Consider the following 24459-nt stretch of genomic DNA (forward strand, 5'->3'; position numbering starts at 1 on the left):
AGATGGTACAGTGTTCCTTTTAACAGGGATTTCCAGAAATTGTTGACTACAAATCCCATCAAATTCCTGTTTGGACACGGGCGCAATTTCACTGCTTGCCCTAGGCGATATTTTCCCTAGATACGCCTCTGTGCTCAGACTATATGAAGCCAAGCCACTGGCACAATTACTTTATGGTGGCCACCCAGGACCCTCCTCTAACCTTAGTCTATTGGAGCGTGTCCAATCTAAATTCCTAAGAACGGCCTTACAGGTACCTTACTGTATCTCCAATGCCATTTTGCATGATAAAAGTTGAGGCCAGAGTTTGGATGACTGCTCTCAATCACTGGCTCAAACTAGCTCTCTGCCCACAGGGCCTGGCCCCACTGATGCTGCAGGACAATTTCCAATCCTCCTGGAAGCGGGCAGTCGATAATAGGATGGCACTTTTGGGCTTCTCCCTATCTCACCTTCTAGCTATGGGCAGTGACAAAGAGAAAATGGCCATCAAACAGAGGATCCCGGATGCGGAACGACAGGCATACCTAAGTATGGTGCCTGGCCTCAGACAGCTCTAGGTTCATGGCATCCCCCCCTACATATTTGACTCAGCTGGAAATTCCAAGCCACAGAAGGGTGTTCACCCTCACTCACTGTCATGACCCTTCCATCTGCTGTGCTGGAAGGCAAATATAGGAAGATCCCATAAACGGAAAGGCTTTGCCTCCGTGCCTCTGGGGAAGTGGAAACCACTGAACACGTTCTTTTCCTACCCATTTTATAAAGATAGCCAGGAGAAGCTGATATTTCCTCTACTTCTCAACTACCCTGGCCGCCCTAGTAAAGCCTACACTAAGATGCTGCTCTCGGGTGAAAAGCGAACCTTCACATACAATGTTGCTAGGTTCTCTGTGGTAGCGTGCAAGATCCGTAGGACTATGACTGCTAGCCCATAATTTGTGATTTTAACTACTGGATATCCTAATATGTCTCTTTATATAATTATATTTTCGTAGCTGCATTTAACTAATAGATAGTTAACTTTTAACATTTATTACTCATCCTATTAGAGTTGTATTTTTATAGACCAATTTTTGCATAGTGCTTATATTAGTTAGTTATCTTATCAGTTTTCTTACCTATCAGTTAGCGGCCTTATTTTTAGCTATCTCTCTTTTACCCTTTAGTATATCTTATTGCCTATTTTATACTTTTTAGACATTTTTATACTCATTGATAGTTATATGCATTTATGTAGCAACTTTCAATATGGTTCTATTATCTATTCTGCTGTATTATTACCTATGCTAGTCTTTGACCGTAATAAAGTTGATTGATTGATTGATTGATTGATTGATTGATTGATATAACACATGATATATACATCTCTGGATGGTGCACAAAATTTAAAACAATATTTTAAAATCAGCACAGATTAAAATACATGAAACAATTAAAACAGTTGCATAAAACAGATCTAAAAACAGTTGCACAGAACAATTATTAAAACAAATTAAAATTTAATTTAATTAAAAGCCTGTGAGAATAGGTGAGTCTTGAGGGTCTTCCTGAAAACAAACAGAGAAAGAGATGCTCTTATTTCAGTAGGAAGCATATTCCAAAGCCCTTGGGCAGTCACAGAGAACGAGCCAGTGGCAACGCTAACTGGATCTCTCCAGAAGATCATAACAGGTGACAGGGTTTATGACAAAGGAGGTACTCTCTTAAATAGCCTGGACCCAAGCCGTTAAGGGCTTTATAGGTAATAACCAGCACTTTGTATTTCACCTGGAAACATATCGGCAGCCAGTACAGGCGTTATGTGGTCCCTTCGAGTTGTCCCAGAGACCAATCTGGCTGCCACATTCTGCACCAATTGTAGTTTCCAGACTATGTACAAAGGCACCCCATGGGGAGTTCATTACAGTAGTCAAGCCTGGAGGTTAGCAGCATCTATACCAGTTTTAAGGTCATTTACTCTAGAAATGGACATAGCTGTTGTATCAGCCAAAGCTGATAAAAAGCGCTCCTGGCCACTGCCTCAACCTGAGGAACCAGAGAGAACTTTGGGTCCAGGAGCACTCCCAAGCTATGTATCTGATCTTTCAGGGGGAGTGTAACCCTATCCAGAACAGACAGATCTAAACCATCTCTTGGGTCCCAACCCCCCACAGTATGTACCTTGTCTTATTTGGATTCAGCTTCAGTTTACACTTCACTTTACACTTGTTAGCATTGAACTGCATTAGCCATTTTGTAGTCCACTCCCCAAGTTTGGGGAGATCCTTTTGGAGTTCCTTGCAATCTGTTGTGGATTTCACTATCCTAAATAGTTTGGTGCCATCTGCAAATTTGGCCACCTCACTGCCATATCTGACTTCTAGATCATTTATGAACAAGTTAAGGACAACTGATCCTAGAACAGATCTTTGGGGGACCCCACTTCTTACTTGCCTCCATTGTGAAAACTGTCAATTTATTCCTACCCAGAGTTATAGCTATAATTGAGCAAAAGGGTTCAAATAACACAGGGGCCCCAGTTCCTGAGGGCCCCACAGCTCTACCCCTCCCTATTTTCTTCATTATCTCCCTCACTCTGAGGGGCCACCAGAGAGAGGGGTGAACATGGACTTAGCTACGCCCCTTCTCCTACCCTCTGTTTTCTGTCCTTCAACCAGTTACCAATCCACACACAGAGGCTTGCACACCCCTAAAAGACCCACTCATATGTCTGCTGCTGAATCATGTTCAGGGGAACAAAATATTTTCTATTTGTAGGAAGGGCTTTGTTTATTTTTGTTTCTGGTTCTTTTCTTTCTTTTTTTTTTTTTTTTTTTGCATTTTTAGTTTGCTATATTAAAATTTTGTTTTTAACCTCATCTCGCTTCCCCCTCCTCTTGCCCACAATATCAATCCTCATGGACTCATTGTTTCCATGGTTTAAATTTTTAAAGTGTAAAGTTTTAAAATGTGTTTCTTTCTGATAGCTGAGAATTACTTAGGGAACTCCGATCAGAAATTGAGATACTTTATGGGTCTGGGAATTTATTTATTTTTTAAAAATCAAATAATGCTTAACATGCACACTGTGTAGGCTAAACAACGTGTGTGAGAGAGAGGTGGGGGGCTCTCATGAGCAGCCTAAACCAGGCTAGGGCAGCCCAGCCTGGGTTAGGTTGCTGGTGTTCAGCACCGAGATCCACATGCATCCCTGTGCTGCCCACCCACCTGGCCCAGCTTTTTACCCCAGCCTATTACCAAGGTTAAGAGTGCAAGTGCACCCTTAACCCCAGTTCCAAGATCATGTTGATATACCAAAAGCAGGTTCTTTGTCTGGGTGGTGTTAAATGCCAATCACACACACACAGAGGAAAAGCTTGAAAGTTTATTTCTGCAGAAATCAAGGCTATTGGGGCAAACTCAAATCGAGAGTCCAGTCTTTTGTTTGTTACAAGCATTTATACCCCAACATTAACATATGCATTTTCTTCCCCCAACCCTCTTTGCCATTTGATACGTGAAAGATAACGCGTAGATGGACAGCAGAGAAGATCCAGGCCCAGTTGACATTTATGACCTTGTTCCTGCCTTTTGTTGTTCTTTCAGAATCTTAACACCAACTTGCTACCCTCTATAATAAGATGGTTCGGTGTGCGTCCATGCCTTAGAAGGCTGGTGTCTGCGTCCGTGTCTCCCTTGGCTGTTCTGGGCATGCGCAGAGTGCATGCCCAGAACACGCCGAGGGAGACACGACCGCCAGCACCAGGTGGCCATGTTGGGCGGTTGTTTGCCCGGCCGCGGAAAGGCCAGAAGCGGCCGCTGCGAAGCCGGGGAGGAGGCGAAGCTGGGGAAGCCCCGCGAAGCCGGGGAAGCCAGGGAAGAGGCGGCGGGGGAAGCTGGCCGAGGCGCGGCCGAGGCGGCGGCGGAGCCATGGCTGAGGCCTGGCCACGCCGCTGAAGCCGGGCGGGAGGTAGAGGCGGCGGGGGAAGCCGGCCAAGGTGGCAGTGGAGCCGCCGCCAAGGCCTGGCAGCGCCGCCAAAACCGGGCAGGGGGGAGACTTTGGGGCCGTTGCCCGGCCGGGGAGACCAGCCACGGCATGGAGGCTGGCGGCGGCGGAAGAGGGAATGGCGGCGGGGGCCCCGGAGCGCACAACTCTACTAGCGCCCGTTATTTAACGGGCCTCAAATCACTAGTAGTTGAATAACATCCGAGATGGCCCCTTGGCTCATCCTTTATCTTCAAGGCCAAAGTTCCTGTTCCTTGTTATTAGAACAAGGGGAGTGTGAAAGCTATATGCATTCAGGAATGCAAAAGTGGGGGGCCCCTACAGGTCTTTGAAAGCTCAAGCCTCTTGCTAACAGGAATATTTCTAACTAAATTAAAATGGAGTCTAGGAAACAAAATGGAGTCACTTTGGTTCACATCTCAAACATATCAATGTGACTGGTTCCAAGGTCATGTTACTGCTCAGGCACAGAGACCGTCACTTAGAGCACCCATCACACAAAGGTATCCCCCAATGTCCCCATGCTTGTAGGAGATACACATAGCATGCAGCAGCGCAGATCATGTGAGAGTGCAGTCTGTGCTTCCCACCACCGTTGAAGGATCACCTTGGGGGAAGGTAAGTTTGGGGCAACTTTTCCCTCCCCCTCCCCACCTCATTGTTATGTGCATAGCCTCAAAAAGAGAAATAATATTCAGCTAAGGTCCATTGTTAGTCGTTGCCATGCAGTTGTTTTAGTAGGATTTTCTTTTGTGCCTTTTACCACAGCTTGAAACGTAGGAATTAAGCAGGTAAATTCATTTTCTGTCACTGTATCTCCATGCCAAGAGAGAGAAAAAATCACCAGCTATCTTTCTGTAGGGTCAGGATAAGAGTCAGAAATAAGAAAGGCAACTCTACTGCTGATAAGAAAGGGAGGGAGGAAAGAAGGACGATCCTTGGAAACCTACTTTTTCTTCCTCTTTAACATGGGAGCCATCACAAATCTCATATATGGATACATTAACTGTAATCTCATAAAAATACATGATGATGTTTGGGTGAAATCTGATGAAAACATAATTGAATCTAGCTGTGTTTTAGTATTCAGAAACTCAGGTTTCAATTTGGCTCGCAGCTAGGATGTTTAAATCCCATTGAAGTAAATGGAATTTCAGCAGCCTAGCTGAGATCAGGATTATAGCCTCAGTGATGAGTGAAGATTCAGAACCTGAACACAGGAATTGGCTAGAAGTGCCCATGTTAAGGTATCTGCATTGCTAAATAGGACAGAAATATGCTCACTACTTTCAGGTCATAGCTGGATGAATACACAACAGCTCTGCACAATAGGACCTGATTAACACATCCGAAGAAAACAGAATGTAAGAAAGTAAGTATAACAGGCTGAGTATCTTCTGCATTTTAAATCTATATTCTCCACAGAGGAAATCTGAATTCTGTACCAAGGGAAGCCAAATATTTGTTCATTACACTGTTTTATTTACCTACATCTGCATACTTGTATAATTTATTTTGCTTCTGGAAGCAACTGAGAGAGAGAAGCAACTTAAATGGAATACCAAAGGCCCACCCCTGCCAGGAAATTATACTTAGCCACCCTCGCCTAGCTTCAGAGATTTCACCAGGCCATCTCCACAGGCTTTCCCAAGTTGATGTCACAAAAATATTAGAAGCTTATTTACAAGAACTTGAAAGCTGAAATTTCAGGATATAGGATTCTTAAGATGTTGCTCTGCAACTCCAAAGATGCAGCGGATACATAGACATATGAATTATGCAGGCACAATAGGAACTGTACAATTAAAACGAGGAGGAAAAACAGCATTACATCATTGTAATGAACACTATAGTGCTCCTAAAATCAATAGTATTCATCCAATTTCCCTTGAATTTTGTATACATCAACTAGAGACGGTTTGAATGTAGGGGTGTGCATGGGAACGGCTGGTCCAGTTCGAGTCCTAACTAGACCAGGCCAGTTCAGTCCGGCACCCCCCTCAAACACGCCCAGTTTGGTTCAGTCTGGGGGGGGGGGGTGTTTCATAAACACTCTATCTATCTATCTATCTATCCACAGTTCGGCTGTTCTTCAGCCTGTTCGGGCCTTTCCCTCCGGCGCGGTGACCAGGCCACGCAGAGGCCCATTGCACAGGCATGGTAGCCTCCAAAATGTCCACTGCACCAGGGGAAAGGACCAAATGAGCCAAAGAACAGCAGAACGGACTGGTTTTGGAAGGAAGGGAGGCCATCAGTGGGGGAGATGCCCCTGAAGGAGTTAAGCTTTTTTTAAAAAAATAATTTTTAAAAACCTCAAGCTTGCAAAACCCTCTGAGCGGGACGGGGTTGGGCCAAGCAGGGGCTGGTTCAGTTCAACCCCGAACTGTCAAACCGAACATGTTTGACATTGAACCTGTTTTCACATCTCTATTTGAGTGCTGGCAACCTTTTTATCACAAATAACATACCTTTAAAAAGTTACTCATATTTAATTTTATACACTAGTCCAACAAGGACCAAGTCAAGGGCCTTGTTGGACTAGTGCTTTTTTCTTGCGCAAAAACTATCTGTCCAGCCACTACAGGGAGCGCCATGGAGCAAACTGCAATCACTTGATTGCCTCTATATTAAGGAAACAGAAAGGGATTGTGCATTTGCACAAGAAACCGAGCAAAAAATAAACAAAAAGAAATCATATACAGAGAGTGGCTTTTGATATTAACTAATCCTTAAACTGCGGAATGAGACCTCAACACCACATGGCATTGAGAACAGTTAGCAGGCTTGCTGGTGAATGATTCACATGGGGCTTCCTTGCAGTAAAAAAAAGTAGGGGAAGTCTGTTGCCCGGCAGTAAACAAATGGGATTGCACAGAAGTAAATGATTCATTTCCATGAGCTTCCTCTTAAGTAAGTGGCCAGATCTGTGTTTGCCCCAAAAGCAGAACACAAAAGGAAGCAACAGTGGAAGAAGAGGCGAAACCACTGCGGCATACAAAAGCCGGGCTGGGATGGTGAGGGACAGAGAGTGCAAGGAGCAGCCCGCCGGGAGCTCATCCTACCTTCGGAGGGTGTGCACAGGACCCCCATCTTGTTTTCTTTGCCACAAGCTGCAATGTAAAAGCCCCAGTGCGCGTGCACACACACACACACACACCCTGCCATGCCCATCTAAGAGACCTCTAAGAAGAGAGGCTGCTTTTCTGGCCCACTCTCTGAACGTGTGGATTGGGGAAGAGGGAGGCAGGCAGGCAGGAGGTGGGGCTCCTTCCAGAGGCTGAACACACACACCCATTCCATGGTTCCCTTCTGCCCCAAGCTTGTCCCCATCCTTCCTTCCATCCCTGCCCTCCCACCCACTCACTCCACTGTCCACACTACACTACGTTGCAATGCACAAACTATGGAACAAGCCTCTTAAAAATGGGAAAATACAGCTACTTTCCTGCAACACATTTACCACATGATAGGGCTGAAAAACAGCAATAAAATTCAAAACAGTGCATCAGAAATATGGACAGCACCCTGCTGATAGGGCAGCAACCACGATGTCGAAACATGGGCCATTTGGAGGGGCACTTAGCGGACACATTGCAAACCTGTCGCAGGGAGTAATCTGGAAAATGCCCAGGGGTATCTTTAGGAAGTGATTTGGGATACTGCACCTATTGAATTCCTGCCTGGATGCATCCCTCCACAGCCCAAATTCAAACTGAAAGACCAAGGCTTTGCATGAGCCTGCTTAATACAAGAGACTGAAGAAAGTCTTTACTGATTACATGGCAATCACATTAATTTGTAATTTCCATGTTTTAAAGCAAAACTGATTTTCCCCCCACCTGATTGGTGGCAGCCCGGGTTCTTTGAACCTGCTTACCCAATGGTGGCTCCACCCCTGATCCAGAATCCTATTTCCAAGAATGACCAGCAAGTGGAATTGCCATATTCCAGAAAGAATAAGAGACTTAGGAAGCTGGCTTCTACTGAGTCAGACCATTGATCCATCTATGTAGTACTGTATCCATCAAGGGGTCTCCAACCTTTTAAAAAATGTTTTCCCCTTCTGTTGCAAACCTTCAGCTCAGGAACCCCATGGAGATTTTGTGTGTGTGTGTGTATTACATACTCCCCTGGTACCTCCAGGTAGGATTGAGAAAGACTGCTGTCTGAAACCCTTTTTAAATTTTAAAATGTAACTGGCCTGAGTGAACAAAAAGGTCTTTACCTGGCATCTAAAAGAATAAAGTGATGTAGACAGACAAACCTCACTGGGGAGGCTATTCTATAAATGGGGCACAACCAATGTAAAGGCCCTTTCCCTACTAGACGCACATCTTGCCTCATTTGGCATGGGTACTCAAAGGAGAGCCCCTGAAGATCTTAAGGTCCGGGTTGGGACATAAGGGCAAGGCACTCTCTCCAGTAACCTGGTCCCAAGGCTTTAAAGGTTAACACTAGCACTAGTGTTATGCTATTGGACATAAAGGTCAACCTTTAAGCAAGAGGTACATTCTCTAAACAGTCAAGGACAGCTGGGGATCATATGAACACGATAGGAAATTGGACACGTGCATGTCTGTCACTGCAAGAATGGGATATTGCCCAATGTGCGTGGAGGCAAGGTGACTGATGGAGCCACAACAGCCACTGCAGAGGATGCTGGATGGGGCACTACTGCTTGCAGTAGATTGCACATGTGCCAGTGGTACCATTGGGAATCACTCTCACCGGGCGCATGTGCACCTTGATCGTGTGAACAGGCGCACATGTCCCCATCACCATTTCCAGTAGTCTCTTGCCTGAGCCAGAGCAGGAGAATCGGTTCTCTTGCTTGTGGGAAACAACCAATTTCCCCACTCTGTTGGTGGCAAGTGCAAATGTGGCAACAGTGCAGGGAAAGGCAGCAAAAGATTGCTGGGGAAGGAAAGAAAAAGGCAGCACCGGGGAAGGGAAGGATGGCATAGGAAGCAGCCATCCCACTGCATGGGTGGCAGGAGAATCGGTCCTCTCGCTTGCAGTAAACAACAACAACAACAACACCACACACACACACCAGCCTCAGGCAGCAAAAGATAAAGGTGTTGCAACAAGACCACAAGTCTCTATCATTGTTCGAGAGACTGCCAAAAAGGCAGCACTGGGAAAGGAAAAGGCAGCATTTGAAGCAGCCATGGGATCGCAGGTTGAGACTGTGTGGCTGATAGAATCAGCTGAGCTGGGGGTGGGTAGACCTTTGTGTGTGCACATGCAGGCACACACCTTAGAGGGAACACTGCTCACCACCCAGAAACCTTTGAGAGCTTCTTTTTCATTGACAGACCACATCTTCTCTGATGCATAGTAACATAGGCAGCTGCCTTATACTGAGCCAGACCATTTGTAGCTCAATATTGTCTTCATAGTCTGGTAGCGGCTTTTCCAGGATTGCAGGCAGGAGTCCCTCTCATACCTATCTTGGAGATGCCAGGGAAGGAACTTAGACCCTAGATGCTCTTCCCAGAGTGGCCCCATCACCTAAAGGGAATGCTTTACACTGCTCACATGTGGTCTCCCATTCAAATACAACCAGGGTGGATCCTGCTTAGCAAAGAGGACAATTCATGCCACAAGACCAGCTCTCCTCCTTGAGACCAGCAGTAAGCACTCTGGAAGCAAAGGCAACTGTAACTTCCCTGTCCCCTTTTTGCTGGGTCAAGACAGCACCCAAACCATTTTCAGAAGCCTCAGTGGTTATAATAGTGTGCCTGTTAGTGTCAAAAGAAGTTGAGAGCAGGGCTTTCAGCAATGGCTGATTTGATATTCTGACACGAACACTAGCCTTGCAGATAGTCTGAATACTATCCCAATTAAATGATACAGTCTTTTAAAAAAGAAGATGCAATTGAGCAACTTTTGAGGCAAATTGTCTAACAAATCTAGAGTAATACTCACAAAGTCCTAAAACTGATCAAAGTGCATCCTTGTTGTGTGGCTCTGGTGCTTTCCGAATAGCTTTCACCAAGTCTGCTTTGGGATGTACACCACTCTGAGATATTGTGTGACACACGTATGTCACCGAATGTATGTGAAACTGACAATTCTCTACAGAGATAGAACTTCTGTGTTGTCAGAGTTTTCTTAGGAATTCTGTCAGTTTAGCATAACGCTTCCCAGTGGTTTTGTCATACAATAAAATGTCATCCTGAAAGTAAATGATGCCATCCATAGTCCCCAGAACTGCATTCATCATTTGCTGAAATATCAAAGCTGCAGAGGCTGATCATCCAAAGGGTGACCTTTTGTATTGAAAAAGACCTTTTAGGGCAATGAAGACTGTGCATTTGCGCAAACCTTTGAGCAGAGGTATTTGGTGATAGGCCTAAAAGGGTTTGGGCCCGGGATACCTGAGGGACCACCTGCTCCCAAGGGTTGTTGCCCACTTCACGAGGTCATCTGAGAGGACTCTGCTCTGGGTGCCGACAATAAGGGAGGCTCGGTTATTGTGCATGCAGGACAGGGCCTTCTCTGTTGCTGCCCCCAGACTCTGGAATGCTCTACCAGTGCCTATTCACTCCTCGGTCTCCATCACAGCTTTTAGAAAGAGTGTAAAATTTTGGCTTTTTGCCCAGACTTTTATTTGATTGTCTCTGCTGTTGCTCTTTGTACTCTGTATTGCTTTTATGCTTTTGTTTTAATTTTTTAGTCAGATTTGTTTTATATTTTTAGCTTAATATTTTAATTGTCTCCTTCTTACAATCTTGTTTTTAAATTTTGCTGTAAACCACCTTGGGATTGTTTGAATGAAAGTTGGTATATAAATTTAACAATAAAATAAAATAAAATAAATTAATAGATAGATAGATAGATAGATAGATAGATAGATAGATAGATAGATAGATAGAAAGAAAGAACAAGTCCCAAGTTGTGAACACTAAGGCCTCCTTCAACGTTAGCAGCATTTTGTTGATATTGGGTAATGGATAACAATCCACTACCATGTTGGAGTTCACATTTCAAATGTTCAAATGTAATACCTGTATAACACCACGTGAGGAATGTACCCATAGCTTTGTGCCAACCACTTAGAAAGGAGCTTTTAGGACTACAGCATGCTGACATCATAGAACTTGTTGATTGATCAGAATGCATCTCTCCCATTGTATGGGAGGAGAGCTGATCTTGTGGTAGCAAGCATGGCTTGACCCCCTAGCTAAGCAGGGTCCACCCTGGTTGCATTTGAATGGGAGACCACATGTGAGCACTGTAAGATACATTTATTATTACATTCGCCTTCATCTGAATTTTATGTTCAAAATGTATGGCAGTGCTAGGAGTATCAGCAAAAATGTCCAAGAAATGAGCAACCATATCAACCTATGGGTGCTCCATCATCTGTACTATGGGTTCTTTGCTATTTGTGTCCATAGACATACTGATCGATAGATTCACCAGGTAGTTGGGATCTGGAATAGAACTTGTAATGTTCAGCAGACACATACAAAGTAGGGTTGAAAAGGTCATCTAAGGCTTGAAGAGAAGCTCCATAAGAATTTGGCATCCCCTTCAAGGGGGCAAGAAATGGAAAGTGATTATATATTCTTTGGCCTTCAGGGGCCAGGCAGTGAAACAATATGCTTTGCTGGAGTAAAATCAGGGATCTGTATGGTGAGGAGGTAATTGCAGAAATAGGACCTCAATTGTTTCCAGGAAGCTTTTCACATGGGGCTTTTGAAGCCCTTTAACTCACATCTCCACCAGAATGGAGGGGGTGCCTTCACATATTGGACCGGGTCTCATGATCAGTGAGACCCGGTTTCTATGGGTGAGCAGGAAGAGCGGGCTAAGTGATCGTAAAAAGCAGGTTTGCTGGAGTGCTTGCTCCACAAACCTGCTTTTTACCAGCGGTTCTTGAGTGGGTTAGCCACTCAAGAACCACCGGGCTCGGCTGCGAGCCCAGTAGTTCTTACGGTCAACAAAAATCTAGCCCAATTTTTGTTGATCGTGAGAATCGCCCCATTGGCTAGATTTACCCTGAAGTCCCTGCAAGTTATTGGGGAACACTTCACACACAATTCAGGGTTTTCACTGTGCATTAGAGTGTAACCTGATTTATATCTGGGGTTAAAAAAAATCCACTATTTGTGTCTGTTTTTTTGGGACAACTTTGAGTTCACAGTAAAGCCTCTCCATAAACTCATGATAAAACCTGCTGTGCATAAAAGCCGCAGGTGAGAGTAAGTTCTTCTGGGGTGAACAAGATAAAAGCTGGTGGAGTGGACATCGAGTGAACAACAGAGTACAGGACTGATGAGGAAAAAGCACCTTCAGGGGTTGTGAAGTTCAGGAAGCTGGAGAAACAAGCAGCAGCAGCAATAGAAAGCAGTTCAGGAATGTAGGCCCAGTAATGCAATGAAATGAAGATGCAGGAACATTCACAAGCTTTGCAGGTTGACATGCTTAGCTGATTCAAAATATTTGCCAAATATTTTATAGCTGCTTCCTTCATACACACAAAGAAATCTTATGTAGATTTAACTAAGCTAATTCAGAAACAACACCATTTTCTCCTTCTCCTTTCGCTCCTTTTTCCTTCCAGACTCCACATCCCACATTCTCTACAAAATTCCCAATTCTTAACTACAAAACACAAAAGACTACTAGAAAGTAGGGATGTGTGAAACGTTTCAGGTACAGAATGATCTGTACACGAATCTACCTGTTTCGGGCGATTTGTACACAAAACAAATCGCTCCTCTGCAAGCCCGGCAAGATTAGGCTCCAAAATGAATTTTGGAGTCGAATGTTTTGTTGTTTTGGGCCTCAGTTTTGTGGTGATCTCCATATACTCTCCATTTTGTGTTTTGACGTCGATTTGAATTTCTTGCTCTTCCAGGCTTCAGATTGGTGAACGAAAGCATGGGCTGATCCGCTGACCTCCTTGTTCCAGATTGGCTCTTTTGGCTCTTGCCAGTGCTAACTGAGCCCACATTGGTCAGGGGAAGGGTCAAAGAATGGGCAAGGGTGGAGGGGGGAGTTCAAGGAGGGATTTTCAATTAGATTTAAAGAGGCAGCAGGCACCATTCTGCCTTTCTGCCTCATGGGAGGAGAGAGCGAGCGAGCTTTGTTTTGCTTTGCCTTGCTTATTGCCTTCTGTCTTGCCATCTAGCCTGCCTGCCCCTGCTGCATGCTAGCCTGGAATGGATTCTCTGCTGCATTGGGGTTTTTTTGTTCCTGCTGTTGATTCAAGAGAATGAAATTCTTTTTTCACCCCCTTCCTGCTGCTGAGAGAATAACTGCCTGCCTGTACCTGCTGTCTGTGCCAAACACCAGCCCCAGAGCCCCTGTGGACACTGGCCACCTGGCAAGCACCCCCTCCACCAGATTTCCCAGGCTTTTGCCTCTCACACACACACACACCCGCCAAATCTGAAGATTTGAGAAGGAGAAGAAGACTGAAGAAGAAAGAGTAGACTCAGAGACCAGACCACAGAAGTAGACAACTGGACCCTACATAGGGTCCAGACTGAGTGAGTACCCATCTCTCTCTCTCTCTCTCTCTCTCTCTCTCTCTCTCTCTCTCTCTCTCTCTCTCTCTCACACACACACACACACACCTCCTGGAATTGTGTATTATTGGGTTTTTTTTCCTGTTTGGAGGGAGGTTTGGGGTTGCAATTGAATTTAAAAAGTTGTGTGTTGTTTAGTTTAAAAGAAGTTTAAACAGCGGTTTTGCCTGTAGGAGGGATCCCCGTTAGCTAGTAGTAGTAGGTGGTTAGAAGGGTAGCGTAGCCTTGTGGTTTTAAAAAGCAATTCTGTCTTTTTCCCATTCCAAAGATTTTTTTTTTTCATTTTTAAAAAACAGAAGCCTGTCCTCCAGCCCTCTGTGCCCATAATATATCAGTATTAATATTCTCTGCCCAGCAGCCTACAGGCTCTGAGTGGGCAGGTAGGCACAGACTCTAACCTCCTCCCTGTGCCCATTTAGTTTACCACCCCCCACCCCCAACTGCAGCCTTTAAAGAAAGAAAGCCTTCAGCCGCCCCCCGCCCAATCCACCAGCAGCCTATATTTGTATCTGTTCCCTAGTGCCGAGCAGCCTACAGGCTCCGGGAGGCACACACTCTCACCTCCTCACTGTGCTCTTTTACCCACACCCCCACACACCACACACCCCAACTGTAGCATTCTGAGGCCATGGCAAATATTAGCCCTAAACCCACTAAAACTTTCACAGAGCACACACACACACACAGGTATACTATGCTTCCCCCCCACTCGCACATAAACTCAAGTCTAGCAGCATATATATTATGCAATTCAAATGTCATGGTGTGTTGTTGTGCCTGTATTCTGAGGACCTCATGGATGGGCACAGGACAGGTTCTCTCTCTGTGTGTGGACTTCTTTGTAATGAAGATTGGGTCATATTGTATCTTCTAGCATCATCCTCATTTTTATTCAAACTAGATTGCTTGCATCTACAATAGGTTGTGTTGGTGCCACAGGCTCTGATCCATTGCAGAAATATTTTTTAAAAAAATACACCAAAAATTGTGTGCCGTGTTGTCATCAATCGCCACTCTTCTACTTGTGTAGATGGGAGGGGGGCCAAACCTCGCTGTTCCACTGGCAGATTGTTTTGCATCCTTACTTAACCCACTTATGGCCGGGTGCCACAGATGTAGCTGAGTCTGCTGCTTGTTGATGAAATGCTTGGAGGAGGGAGGGCACATTTGATGCTGTTGTTGGCCCTAGTCTGCTGCATCTGTGATATCATACTAACTTGCTTGCTTGTTGCTGGCTGCTGCTGTTATCCTGCATTGGAAGGGGGTGCGTGGGGCAGTGCATTTCATTGTTGTTGTTTTACACTGTTGTGTGTAGATCAATTGCATTTATGTTGGGGGGGGATGGTGGGACACAGTGGATGTGGTGAGTGGCACAGTGGATGTGTGTGACCTTTGGAAACCTTGTTCTTTGCAAAGCTCTGCTGTTGTTGACGTGTGCTGCATCCACCCTATGGGACAATGGGGATAGACAGTAGATTATCTGATAGCAAATGAGAGTGGATTCATTTTCTATGACAAACAGTGAATCCACTCTCATTTGCTACCAGAGAATCTACTCTCAGAACATCTCAGAAACAACAAAACCCAGTACCCCATGGGCTTGTGGGTTTGGGGGTGGTTGGCACCCTATGTGCACTACACCACCACTCACTCTGGGCCACCCCAGTGCCCCCCAAATGGAGTCATGGGGCTGCTGAAATCCTCATTATTCCCTATTGGGGAAAAGCATAAAGACGCACAAACTTCACAAATTATTTTAAATCACCCTTTTGCCCAATTCCTTTGAAATCTGGATGGTAGCAGGCACCCATTGGGGCACTACCACCTGACCCACTCTTCTGCCCCCTAAACCCCCTTTCTGTCCCAAATCTGCCACAAAGACATGCCAAATTCAAAAATCATTTAACATAGGAACATAGGAAGCTGCCATATACTAAGTCAGACCATTGGTCTATCTAGCTCAGTATTGTCTTCACAGACTGGCAGTGGCTTCTCCAAGGTTGGAGAAGTGATTTAAAAATCACCCCTTTGGCCAATTCCTTTGAAATCTGAGTGGTAGCTTCCTTGCACCCATTGGGCACTACCACCCACCACACCCCACTCTCGGCCACCCCAGTGCCCCCCATGTGGAGCTATAAGGTTGCTGAAATCCCCTTTATTCACTATGGGAAAAAGCTTAAAGATGCATAAACCGCAAAAATTCTTTAAAAATCACCCCATGGCCCAATTTCTTTGAAATTTGGGTGGTAGTTTCCACACATTGGACACTACCACCCACCCCCGGGACCCCTTTTTTGATCCATATCTATTCAGATTCGGATTTGGAAAATTCAGGTACAAATCAAATCTGGGGTGATTTGGGGGATCAGATTCAGACCCAAAACAAATTGGTGGTGATGCAATTCAGGTACAGATTGAAACAAAAAAATTGATTCATGCACACCCCTGCTAGATAGACTACAACAGCATCCATGGACAAGTGTTACACTCACACAAGCACAAATGTGTCAAGCAGTCACAGTATGAAGCCCTCAAAACTCCATTCAGGGACGTAGCTATAACTGAGCAAAAGGGTTCAAAGAACATGGTTCCCTGGCTTCTGGGTGCCCTCCAGCTCCATCCCTCCCTATTTTCTTCATTGTCTCCCTGGGGATCCGCCAGAGAGAGGGATGAACACGGGCCCCCTCTCCCCTAGCTACACCCCTGACTCCAATCATATATAATGGTATACATGAACTAACAAGTGAATGGCTCAATGCCCTAAGACCTCTGCTAATCAACTGTATTTTCTATGCAGCATGGGTGTATGTTTTAACTATAAGGTGCACATTTTAATAATGTCATACATGTTTATGGGACATGGAGGTCAGAGGAGGCATGGCCATGCTGGGATTAATGTCAATTGATGCCCATAATTATTCTTTTATGAGAGTTCAGTTGAGATGTCAAGGGCTGTCTGGATTCATCCATGCAATTGTTGCCATTAGGAGACAGTGTTAGAGATAAGAGACATTCTAGGACTGGCCTGATTAGACCCATTGTATTCTAAATTGTTTGCTCTCAGGGATGTTGATACTAATCACTGTGATAAAGATTTCTTTGCAGGTTTTCTGGCAGTTTTTGTGGTGCAGCCTAGTACTCTCTTGATATTTCTTGTTCTATGGAAAGACTGTTTTTGGTAAGTAATTCAGGAAGGTGGGGGTTTTTATTTCCAGAAATCCAGGAGTGCTTGCAGAACAGTAGAGTTGCCAGCTGTGGAACTGACTCCACTAGCTGCCCTTTTGATAGAAGCTTGATCCACAACAATCTATAGGCACCATGAAAACTTCACAAGCTGGTTTTCTGCAAATCAAGGGACAGGAGTATTGTTAGGTCATTCGTCTTGTTCCAGCCAGTTGACAGTTTTAGTGTGTGGGGCGGGGGGAGTCTTCTTTCTGATACCTTTGGTGTTCAGGAACAAATACACAGAAGAACAGACAGACTGGGGAAAAACCAGGACTGCCATATGAAATATACAGACTGGGCAAAACGAGGACTGCCATATGAAAAAGAGGACAGGTCTCCTATACCTTTAAGAGATGCACAGAAGAGAGAATTTCAGCAGGTACAGCTTGTCATGCAGGGGAACAAAAAGCTAAACCTGCTGAAATTTCTTCTTCTGAGCAACTATTAATGGTACAGGAGCCCATTTCTCTTTTCCATATGCCAGCCCTAGAGACAACCTCTTTATATTTAACATAATAGGAAACACATGTCTGTAACTATATTTGCTAGTCATCCCCACTCAATGAACATTCTTGTATGAACTGGAAGAAACTTTGGGGGATGCATGGCGGAGGACTGTAGACACTGAAAATCACAAAATGTTTGTATACATGTGTTTATGTCCATACAGAGGGACTGTAAATATCCATGATTGGCAGCTTCCAATGTGAGTACTGCCAATTCACTTTTGGGGGGAAATGTTGCAGTTCTGTGTCAGGGTCAATAATATTATCAATGTTATCATTTTTTAAAAAGTGGTAAATGTATAGGGATGTGCACAAAACCAGTTTGGCCTGATTGGTTCAAATTCAAACCCAATTCAAACCATGGTGGGTAGGTTCAGTTTTGGTTTTGCTAGAACCCTGACCCCCACTTGGTTTGGTTCAAATCTGAACCCAACTTGAACCAGTTCTAAAAGGTTCTACATAGGTTATAATGGGGACACAAACTGGCTCATTATTCCCTATGAAGAGCACCTAGGGCCACAAACCTGGGGTGAGTGGTAGGCACCCAGGGGTGCCTACCACCCACCAAAACCCAAAGCAATCAGACACTCCTGCGATTTTTAATGATTTTTGAATATTTTTCAAATGTTTGCATTTTCCCATAGGGAATAATGGGGACTTGAATTGGCCCATTATTCCCTATGCAGAGCACCTAGGGACACAAACCCAAGGGTGCCTACCACCCACTGAACACCAAAGCAATGGGATACTCCTGCAATTTTAGGTGATCTTTTGAATATTTTTCCATTTTTTGCATTTTCCCCATAGGGAATAATGGGAATTTGAGGATACCCCAACTGCCCCCCTGGGGGGTGCCTGGGCACCAAATTGGGTTTGGTGCAAGGCAGGTATGGCCAAAACTCCCCTCCCCGGGAGCTGCAAGCCAGTTGGGTTCATAGTTTATTTTTTATAATTTTAAAAAAAGATTTTACCCTGATTAAATGCTACTTATGAATGGGGGAGGGACTCCTATTCATTGCATTGAAACAGGCGAAACTCTTTAAAAATATATAAAAAATAAACCATGTACCCCACTGGCTTGGGGCTCCCGGGGAGAGTTGCACCCAAACCCACTTTGGTCTGATTCCTTTGAAGTTTGGTGGGTGATAGACACCCCTGGGTGTCGACCACCCACCCCGGGTTTGTGTCCCTAGGTGTTCTGCATAGGAAATAATGGGCCAGTTCGAGTCCCCATTATACCCTATGGAAAATGCAATTCCCTCCCTATCAAAAATAATTAAATATTGCAGGAGTGTTCAATTGGTGTGGAGTTTGGGTGGTAGTTGGCACCCATGGGTGTCTACCACCCCAACCCAGTTTTGGAGGCTCAAACCTTCAAACCAATTCAAACTGGTTCAAATAGAACCAGGCTCTGTTTGGTTTGAACTCGGACCAGCATTGCCAATTCAATGCCCTGTTTGTTTCGAGTTTGAATCTTTGAACTGAACCAGTTCTAATTCAAACTGTTTCGAATTTGAACCTGTTTGCACATCCCTACAAATGAATGCTCAAAATCATGCATAATAATGTGAAGGAAAAGATCCCCTACCAAGACTTTCCCAACTGAATCCAAGCAAGTTGGTAGTACTAATAGCAAGGGGTCATAATTCAAGGGATGTGCTAGAACTGCCTGTTTGGGATAGGATTTCACTCCTCCTAAAGAAACAGGTATGTAGCTTGGGAGCTTCTGGACACAGGCTTTTCCCTGTTGTCTCAGGTGGGCACTATGGCCCAGAACACTTTCTATCAACTTTGGTTGTTATGCTACATCCATTCCTTGAAGATAATGATCTAAAAACTATGGTACACTCACTGGTAACTTCTTGGCTAGACTACTACAATGCACTATATGTGGGGTTGCCTTTGTATGTTGTTCTGAAATTTTAGTTAGTTTGAAATGAAGCAGCTACATTAGACTCCAGGGTTTCTTGAAGAGACTATATTATGCCTGTTTTAAAACAGCTACACTGGTTGCTGATATGTTTCTGGGCAAAATACAAAGTGCTGGTAATTACCTTCAAAGCCCTAAATGGCTTATGACTGGGTTACCTGGGAAAGTGCCTTCTTCAGTATGAGCCCCACTGCACTTTAAGGTCTTCAAGAGAGGTCCATCTCTGGTTGCTGCCAGGTCACCTGACGGCGACATGGGATTGGGCCTTCTCTGTAGCTGCTCCTGGGTTCCGGAAGGCATTCTCTATGGATATTATTATTATTATTATTATTATTATTACATTTATATCCCGCTTTTCCTCCAAGGAGCCCTCAGCGGTGTACTATACTTAAGTTTCTCTTTCACAACAACCCTGTGAAGTAGGCTAGGCTGAGAGAGAAGTGACTGGCCCAGAATCACCCAGCTAGTATTATGACTGCATGGGGATTTGAACTCGGGTCTCCCCGGTCCTAGTCCAGCACTCTAACCACTACACCACGCTGGCTCTCCAGCAGCTTAAGAGTTTTAGCAGCCTTTATATTTTTAGCCTGGCCTTTAGTGAGTACTGAAATGAGTTTAAACTGGTTTTAATTTTGTTTTATTGAGCTATTTTTTTATTTTTATTTTTTAAAAAAATCTCTTTTTATATCTGTTAACCACCAAGAGCCATCTGGGTGAGGCAGTATAAAAATCTAATAAAAAATAAATAAATAAAAAATAAACTCTAAATTTCAAATCAAAACACTCACGTCTTTCTCCCCATGGAACTTATACTGCTTAGTGTTGTTACATGATGTGGCTTTAAACCAGTTTAAAACTATTGTATGCATACATGCCCTTTCTCAAAGTTTATATGGCTTAGGGTTGCAATTTCCAACAAGAAACATGATGCAGCTAAGTCAATGAGTATTGCTGCAATCTTAAATTTTAAAAACGTCTTTTCAAGACAAGTAGGGACACTGATGTTCAGAAAAGAGGCTCAGCTTCAAACTCTTGCATGGATATCTGTGAATAGCTAAGGCCAACATTGGGAAAGTGAAAATCTCTATGGGAATAAGTTTCTATCTCTGCCCTTTTTCAGGAAACACTGCTTGGAAGAGTCAAATAGCTGGGCTTAGTATATCATTTGCATCTAACAAGGCAAGTCTCAAAATATTGGCATCATAATGCATTTTAAGAATTTGCCCCAACATTAAGTTTCTTTGTGTGTTCTTTTATGCACAAATAAATACTACAGTTTTACTGTTAGCTATAAACTTTGCACCGGAACACCACTTTTAGAGGAGTATAGTTTATCCTGTTTTTCTTCCCAACATATTGGAAAGGAACATAAGGAGCTGGCATACATTTGTTTGACAGTAACAGCTACATAGTCACATGGGAGCAAGTGAACAGTCATTTTATAGTCACAAATATGCTTTATGTTTAAAGCTGCACCTGCTTAAATCTCAGCCAAATTGTTATACATGGGTCACTTCCATTCTTCATTTTCTTTATGAATTATAAGTAAAATGAATGTGCACTTAAGCCCAGACAGCAGATGGCAAGCAATAGGTACAAACATATTGCACCATATGTCGCCAAACCCTTTCAAAAAGTTTCAGGCAACATTCATAGGTTTCCCCCCCCACTGAATTGAACACTATAAAAACATTAAAAAACAAAAACAAATAAAATCATAGCTACATTGTCTTTCAGTTACTGGATTCTACAATCACTCAAGTAGTTACGAGCTCAGAGGCCATCAGGAGAGTTGAAAAGTGATGTTGAAAGGCCTTGCCATGTTTCCAAAGTCCCTTTAATTTAGGGTCTTCACATGACCATTGGGCACCCTGAAAATGCAAGAAAAACCCTTGGAAAAGACTATGAAGCTGTTCTCACGATCAGGAGAAACCAGGCTAAGGGAGCCTAGCCCGGTTTCTTGTGGTCGTGTGCTGCAACGGGAGCCACATGGCTTCCGGCAGCAAACCTCCCTAAATGCCCCTCCCCTTAAATGAGCTTATTGGCGCGCATGCTCAGCTAACCCCGTTTTCATGAATTGTGTGCCACCATGGTCTCTTCGCTGTGGTGACTGATGAGGAGACCCCCGGCCGGGAGCTCCAACAAGCCTCCTGGCATTGGGGGTCTTCCCAGAATATCCTGCGCACTCACACGGGGCATTCTGGGACTTCTGGGGGCCAGGCAGCTCCTGATCCACCAGTAATGGTGTGGGTGGCTGATCCGGCCGCCCAGGGCTCGCCAAAGGATCATCTGCAGGGAGAGTGGGTCAAGCGCGCTATTCCCGCAGAAGCCCTTACCCACACCATTACTCTCCACTGGAGAGCCTCTCTATGTCTGCTTCCAGCTGGTGGCATACTGGTTGCATGAATACACCACCATACGCAGGATTCAGATCTTGGCACAGCAAAACAAGTGCTTGAACAATAGTCACATTTATGGTGGCGGGCCAGAAGCCAAATCCTGTTTGTGGCAGCAGAAGCACACAACCAGCTCCCCATGGGCTGCAAAGCTAACTTATGAAGGATATCTTGGTGGCTCCCACATGCCCAGATGGCTGTGTGTGAAGAGATTCATAAAACTTAATTGCTGTTCCATTAGAGGAGTAAGAGCTTCCTTGAGCCTCATAATTTTGTGGCTGCTTCAGAAACTGGATGGCTTCCCTTATCCTGAGGTTGGTGAGTTCCCTTGATGTTTTTATTTATTCCATGTTTGCCTTATTCCTGATGATCTTATTTAAAGAAAGCAATCCCTCCCCCATGATGCCTGATACCCATGAGTATTTCTCTAGAATACTTATAACCTTTACCAAATTACTGGTTGTACATATTTTAGGAGCCAATCCAGGCTGTTGCCACATCCTTCTCTCCAGCCTTATGCTGCTTCAGATGAGGGATGTCCTTGCTGCCAAACCTGGCTCTGTCTGCAGCTCTTCTGCAATTTTGGAAGGACTACATACACCTAACAGCATATATAGAGGCCATGGTGGGTCTACGCATCTGACATTAGTTATAAACAGTTCAGGAGGCCTGTGTACTAGATATGCAAGCCAAAAGCACAAAAGGGTCAATTATTCTATCATAACTCTGTCCATACATGCCAAAAAAAGGGATTCTGTAGTCATGTACAGAGGCCCAAGAGCAGCCAGAAAGCCCTGCCCCAGTGCTGATGCACCAAGAAACCTCATGTTCCACACTCTCCAATCTTACAGTGTTTGACTGAAGAAGCAAATGCCATAATTGTGCTGGGGGTTGCTTCCATGATTTGAAGGTTGGCGTGTCCCAGCCTTCTGATCACAGAAGCTATCACCATCATGCATATGGTGCTTGCCTTTTCAGACAAATGATGAAAGTTTGGAGAGCTCAAAGAGAGTGCTGATCTTCAGTACATCAGCACCAGGGAGGGCCTTCCAGGCACATGCTCAGGATGCTCTATAGCTCATGTGCGACATCCCTCCCGCCCTTCCTTTTCTTTCGGTATATCATGTTTATGTGGCATAAAACATTATTATGTGGCATAAAACATTTTGGTAATGGAGAGACTTAGGAACGTAGGAAGCTGGCTTACATTGAGTCAGATATTGGTCCATATAGCTCAGTATTGTCTACATCAAGGCTGCTCAACTTCAGCCCTCCTGCAGATGTTGGCCTACAACTCCTATAAACCCTGGCTATTGACCACTGTGGCTAGGGATTATGGGAGGTGTAGTCCAAAAACTGCTGGGGGACCTAAGTTGAGCAGGCCTGGTCTACACCGACTGGCAGTGGCTCTCCAAGGTTTCAGACAGGAGTCTTTCCCAGCCTTACCTGGAGATGCCTTGGATCAAACCTGGGATCTTCTGAATGCAGGCAGATGCTCTACCAACGTCTACAGACCCATCATCTAATGGGAATATCTTACAGCAGGCAATATTCACATGAAGTCACCCATCCAAATGCATACCAAGGCTGCTCAGGAAAGGGAATAATTCATGCTTGCTACCACAAGACTGTCTCTCCAGACAATAGAAGAATGGGAAAGAAGTAGGAAGAATAAAAACATAGGTGAGGGAAGTGTCTTCCAAGTATTAATAGAGAATATGTGTTTATATTTTACCTTTTCAGAGCTATGCAGGAGCTCATTAATGCTAGTAATATAAGCCTATTAATAGATTTGTGCTGCTTTTCAAGCAGCTTAAGTATATCAAGGGAGGCATTCTCTTTGGCACATCCCCTCTGTGCTAATGCAGAAGTAGTCTGCCTTATGATTAGCAGTATACCCAAATTGTGACAGGATGTGAATGCTGAAAGTGACAGCAGGCTGTGTCTAGCAGTGACTTTTTCCTTTGCATTTTCAGTACTGGTTACCCCCACACACTTTAGGGAAATACAGGGATTGTCAGAATGATGTTATGAGTAACATGAAACATTTCAATAATATAGCATGTAAGGTGCCTTCTCATGGGTAACAGTAAAGATCTGTGACAGTGACAAATGGTCGGCATGGACAACAATCCTCTTTGCAGAACACTCTTGATTTTTCAAAGCCATGCATATTTTGAACGGATGCTGTCTCATTGTGTTTTAGGTCAGGATGAGTTGTGACAGTGAACACTGATTTGCCGCTGAAAATGGCAGCCGCCCCACTACCGAATAACTTAAGACACTGATGTCTGGATTCTACAGACATGCTCACTCTCCAGGACTTTTTCTTTCAGTGACAATATGAACGTTACCTGCTGCTCTGCATGCTCATGCTGATCTTGCTGCCCTGAACAATATGTGACAGTTATTGGTCTTTTTCATTTGCTTTTGATCCATTAACCATCTCTACTCCAGTTACTGGTTCATGAAACTAACAAATCAGGCATTGCTACATGGTGAAATAGATGCTTCCCCCGTAGAGATCGGTCATTCCCTCCCCCCCGCCTTGTTTCCTTGCTTAGTATGGTAGTTTTAAAAAGTTAGATGACTGAAAAAATTATGTAGGCACAGTAGTTCCTGTATAGTTAAGATGAGATGTAAAAACTGGATTTCGCCGTTATAAGATCTAAAAGCTCTCTCAGCCATAAAATCCAAACCATCTGTCCAATCCACCTAAAATGTTGGCAAGGATCAACTAGGTGACAAGCATCACGGACTGTTCAAAATTGGTGCAAATCTACTGATAAAGGACCAAGATGCAAGCCTGATTCAGACTAATGGGGGGGGGGGAGCTGTACACAACTACATCATTGAAAGTGGGTCCAGA

The 24459-nt window shown here is 44.4% G+C and overlaps 2 long non-coding RNA genes across 3 annotated transcripts in view; one reads left to right on the forward strand and one right to left on the reverse strand.

Annotated features, from left to right (window-relative positions):
• The window catches only part of LOC128351394 (uncharacterized), a 21923-nt gene extending 1549 nt beyond the window's left edge, over positions 1-20374 (forward strand). Inside the window, exons 2-5 of one of the 2 annotated variants that reach the window (XR_008319750.1) lie at positions 5282-5360; positions 16627-16711; positions 17429-17464; positions 20315-20374. This is a non-coding gene — a long non-coding RNA (uncharacterized LOC128351394). Of the gene's footprint in view, positions 1-5281; positions 5361-13591; positions 16712-17428; positions 17465-20314 lie in introns of those variants that run through there. The other variant, XR_008319749.1, reaches the window with a different exon arrangement.
• On the reverse strand, positions 14326-23408 carry LOC128351396 (uncharacterized). The gene is made up of 3 exons (XR_008319753.1): positions 23037-23408; positions 19353-19497; positions 14326-16875 (listed from the first exon to the last, which is right to left on the reverse strand). It is a non-coding gene; the product is annotated as an uncharacterized LOC128351396 (long non-coding RNA).
• Positions 23409-24459: the final 1051 nt, after the last annotated feature.

Source organism: Hemicordylus capensis, chromosome 3 (assembly GCF_027244095.1).
Source record: "Hemicordylus capensis ecotype Gifberg chromosome 3, rHemCap1.1.pri, whole genome shotgun sequence".
Taxonomy (NCBI): Eukaryota; Metazoa; Chordata; class Lepidosauria; order Squamata; family Cordylidae; genus Hemicordylus; species Hemicordylus capensis.